Here is a 5,000-nt window from a genome sequence, read left to right as displayed (position 1 = left end):
GCATGCACGCACTTTAGACAGTTTATTTTTCTTCTGTAATCTTTTTGATCTAGAAAAATAAACTGACAAGCAGATGCATAGATATCCTGTCATTATATACATGCTTAATGTGTGTGTGTGTAATAATGTGTGTGTGTGTGTGTGTGTGTGTGTGTGTGTTTACATGCGTGCGTGGGTGTGTCACAACATACGAAGGCGGCACACTCTCTACCTTCCAATGAGCAATAAGCCATAATTTGTGGAGGTCCGTCGTCGGTAGTTTAAAGGACACGAACGAATAAATGTCGGAGAAAATTAAACCTTCCTCACAGATGATAAGGTTGTGTGGACGAAGTTACGAGTTGGCACGGAGCGAGGTGCGGCGGTGCGGTGGTGGAGGGGGGAGATGTGACGAGGAGATTGTCGGGGAGTGGTCGGGATCTGGCCGGAATGAACCCAACGACGGGAGTGCGGTGGGAACGTGGTGGAGGTGGCGGTGGTGGTAGTGCATGAGCAGGGCTGGAGTGGCGGTATGTGAGGCACGTTGGGGAATGTTTGTGACGGTGTGGAGGAGGTTCTTCAGAGTGGGCTGGGTGGTGTGGTGATGCGGGAATGTGGCGCCTGTAAAGAGAGAGAGAGAGAGAGAGAGAGAGAGAGAGAGAGAGAGAGAGAGAGAAAGAAAGAGAGAGAGAAAAGCGGATATGGATACTTAGCTTTCTTGACAGTTCTTGACTGCTCGTGACGCTGATTCAATGAACGTGAATCACCTCATACTGAGCCGTCAGTGCCTCGAAACACGCACTCATCCAATCACTGGCGCACTCATCCACTCACTCATAACAGTAAACTCCCTCCCTCATTCGCTCAACACGTCTTCATCGTTAAAACTCTAAAAATCATCCTTTTCCTATGATATTTCGACGACCATTCTTTGATTCACGTATTTCCTATCTCCCATCTCTTATCTCCTCTCCCCTCACGCGGCCCCTTCGTCCCTCCTTTCACTCCTTCCTTCCCTCATTTTCGCTCCCTCGCCCCCGTCGACAAGGTGACACGTCGTCCAGCAGTCGTTCCCTTGAGTTATGGTCCGCCACTTCGCTCCTATGTTTCTGTCGAGGATAAGATAGTGTGAGGGCTGAGAGAGCAGGGGGAGCAGGAAAAGGATGAGAAGCAGGAGGAGGAAGAGGAAGAAGAGGGGGGAGGGAGAGGCGTCGTTTTTCGTTGGGGATTTAGCAGGTTGTTTTTGGACAGGGAAGACTATTTTTTTTTTCTTTTTTTTTTTTTTTTTTTTGAAGGGAGGTTAGGGCGGAAAGGTGTTTGTTGGCTTAGCTCTAGGAAGGATGTTACAAGTTAAATCGATCTCTCTCTCTCTCTCTCTCTCTCTCTCTCTCTCTCTCTCTCTCTCTCTCTCTCTCTCTCTCTCTCTCTCTCTCTCTCTCTCTCTCTCTCTCATATCTCATTAATTTATCTCTTTCATACATAATCATTCTTGTACTCTCCTTTGCTTCGTCTCCTCGTGCATCATAAATCTTCTCCTGCGTCACAGTTTCTCCTCACACTCTTAACTCCTTCCTGCTCCTCTTCTCCTCACACTCCCCTCCCTTCCTCTTAGCACACTCCCCCTCTTGCTTTCTTTCTCCTCCATAATCATGCCACTCTCCCTCGTCTCCCTCCTCTCCCTCCTCCCTTCATAGCCCTTCCTTCCACAATCCCTCCTTCCCTCCCTCCCTCTCTCCCTCCCTCCTTCCTTCCTTCCTTGACTTTAAGAATTTTTCCTCCCTCTGCTTCTTCTTTTCCCTTCCTATTTCCTGGGTTTTCTCCTTTCCTCTCTCCTTTTCTCCGTTCCTCCCTCTCCCTGTTTTCTGATCTTCTTTCCCTCTCTCCCTTTCTTTCTCCCTCTCCCAATTTCCTAAGCTTTCTCCTCTCACCCTCTCTTTTCTTAAACTTTCTCCCTCTCTCCCTCCCTCTCTTCCTCCCTCCCTGTCTTCCTCGCTCTCCTCTCTTTTTTCTTAAGCTGGTTCCCTGCCTCCCTCTCTCCCTCTCTACCTGCCTTCACACATCACGTTCTATACCTGCACCTCCCCTCCCTTCTCCGCCACTTCCTCTCACAACTCCCTTCTTACCTCTCCCTGCTCTCTCCCTCCCCAGTCCAAGCTTCTCCTCACCCCCCCCTTACGTTAAGACAGGCATTGTCTAGGTCATAATACACAATGTATGACCCCACCTAATAAAAAAGGGTGCAATATTTTAAAGCCTGTTTTGTCTTTCTTCTTTCGTTGCGTTTTCTCCTCCTGCCATGAATGTTATGTGCTCGCCTTATTCATGTATCTATTTTTTCTTCTTACTGATTCACCATTGCCGAAAATTTTTAGTTTTATATTATATTTTCAGACGGAGGAATTTTGTTTTATCAACCAGTATTGTGTATCTCTCTCTCTCTCTCTCTCTCTCTCTCTCTCTCTCTCTCTCTCTCTCTCTCTCTCTCTCTCTCTCTCTCTCTCTCTCTCCTTTTTTGTCAAGACGCGAAGTGTACGAAAAAGGTAAGAAAGACTGATAAAGAATATTAATGAACACCCGAAACTCGTGCATGCAGCTTAGCGATAAATGAATTTTGCTAAAGTTTCAAAATTTGATCTTAATTTCGGAGAATGGACAGAAAATGAGAGAGGAAGGAAGGAAGGGGGAAGAAGTGATAAAAAAAAAGAAAGAAAAAGAGAAGACTTTGATGGTTTAAGGAAGATGGTGTGTACGAGGGGAGAAAATATGTTAATTTGCACGCATGTTTACTACCCTGAGAGAGAGAGAGAGAGAGAGAGAGAGAGAGAGAGAGAGAGAGAGAGAGAGAGAGAGAGAGAGAGAGAGAGAGTTGAAATGAAAAAAAAAAAATGTGTTGAGAGTTGTGTGAGTGAAGAAACGATTGATTTGAGGGGAGATGATTATCGGAGGGGAAGGGAGAGGAAGGGGAAGACGAGCAAGTGTTTGTGTGCGAGAGGGAGCTGAATAGTGGATAGAGGAGCGGGGCGGATAGATAAAGAAAGATTGAGTAGATAGAGAGAAACGTCATAGATAGAATGAGGGAGGACGGGAGTGATAAATGGAAAAATTCTCTCTCTCTCTCTCTCTCTCTCTCTCTCTCTCTCTCTCTCTCTCTCTCTCTCTCTCTCTCTCTCTCTCTCTCTCTTCACAGCCTAGCAACATAACTTAGTAACCTCCGCCTCCACTCTCTCCCCTCTCTCCCTCTCTCCTTCTCTTCCTCACCCCCACTCTCTTTCTCCCTCTTTCCACCTCACTCTGGCCTCATTACTTATTCATCACTCCTCACATTAGAGACCGACCTGCTTGCGTTATTCACTTTGAGTCTGTACAGCCACCTTGCTTCCCCCGGACTGGCTGTAATTTCTTGATTTCGAGTGACTGATAAAATCTGTAATATGTAGAGATTCATGGAGAACACACACAAACAAACACTCTCTCTCTCTCTCTCTCTCTCTCTCTCTCTCTCTCTCTCTCTCTCTCTCTCTCTCTCTCTCTCTCTCTCTCTCTCTCTCACACACACACACACACACACACACACACATAAACAAAACATTCACTAGCAATTATACATCTCCAGGTGAAAATAATAATTGTCCTATATTTTACTAGACGTCACTGTGTCCTGAATTAGGTCAAAAAAACCGTGTGAACAAACCAACGTTACACCAGAAATTCTAAGTTGGTAAAGGAAACCCAAACAGGAAGGAAAATGAGCAGAAAGCAGTAAGGAGTAAAAAATATATATGTAAGACCTTGGTAGGGGAGGTGGGGGAAACTTGGAAGGGAAAAACGCAAGCAGGAAAGGAGAGGCGGAATGGAGCGTGGGAGGGAGAGGTAAGGAGAGAGGGGAGAACGAAAGGGAAGAAAGGGAGGTAAACCCACCCATTGGTTATTTCTGTTCATGACCACCTGATCCCCAACCACCAGAGTTAGAGCCTAGCGGTGGCTGGGAAAATAAATACTCACGTCCACCTCCAGAGAGAGAGAGAGAGAGAGAGAGAGAGAGAGAGATGACAATAAACAAAGCAGTAGCAGGAGATACCATCATGAAGCCAACCTATTAGTGCCACAAACTTGGGAACAAATAAGAAAGAAGGGGGATAAAAAAACGGAAACGCAGGATGTAAGAATACACGAATGGATAAACAAAACATTCCGGGGAGGGTTTTATGGGTACCAAGGTTAGGAGTTTGCAAAAATATACAAAGGCGTACAGAGCAGGAGGAGGAAATCCAGTGAGGAAGAGGAGGATGAGTAGGAGGAGGACGTGGTAAGATGGCGTGATACTAATAGAGGAAGTAAGAGGAGTAGTGAAAAATAAATGAATAAATAAATAAAATTAAAAAAAGGATCAATTAACTTCCTGAATGTGACCGAAGCAAAAGTGTTGGCTGCAAGTGGGAGGCTTATGAAAGAGAGCGAGGAACATGAAAGAGGAAGAGGAGAAGGAAGAAGAAGAAGAAGTGGAGGGGGAAGAGAAAGATCAAGCGAATGCAGCCGGGAGAGGAGAAAGAGAAGCGAAAGTGAATATGAAATTGAAGCTGGAGAAAGAGGTGAAAAAAAAGAGGGAAGAGTGAACGGAAAATTCTCTTGATTTCCTCGAAGGAGAGAGAGAGAGAGAGAGAGAGAGAGAGAGAGAGAGAGAGAGAGAGAGAGAGAGAGAGAGAGAGAGAGAGAGAGATGGAAAACGAATACGATCCTAAAATACAGGCAAAAAAAAATGAGGAAATAAGTATGGAGAATTTTTACTAAGAGAAAAGAAGAGAGAGGAAGAGAGAGAGGGAGAGGGAACGGAATGCCAGGAAGACGAGGGAGGTAACAGGAGCCGTTTACTTAAAGCTATTTGTGCTTCACTTCCTACTAGTCGAGAGAGAGAGAGAGAGAGAGAGAGAGAGAGAGAGAGAGAGAGAGAGAGAGAGAGAGAGAGAGAGAGAGAGAGAGAGAGTAAATTAAATGGAAGTAAAAACAAGTGAACAAAGGCTTGA

The 5,000-nt window shown here is 45.5% G+C and overlaps 1 protein-coding gene across 4 annotated transcripts in view; it reads left to right on the top strand.

Annotated features, from left to right (window-relative positions):
* Positions 1-5,000, top strand: part of LOC135103643 (colorectal mutant cancer protein-like) — a 68,507-nt gene that overhangs the window by 46,573 nt on the left and 16,934 nt on the right. The window lies entirely within an intron of this gene.

The sequence above is a fragment of the Scylla paramamosain genome, chromosome 9 (genome assembly GCF_035594125.1).
Source record: "Scylla paramamosain isolate STU-SP2022 chromosome 9, ASM3559412v1, whole genome shotgun sequence".
Taxonomy (NCBI): Eukaryota; Metazoa; Arthropoda; class Malacostraca; order Decapoda; family Portunidae; genus Scylla; species Scylla paramamosain.
The sequence above is the reverse complement of the archived record's forward strand: the minus strand, read 5'-3'. Positions and strand labels throughout refer to the sequence as shown.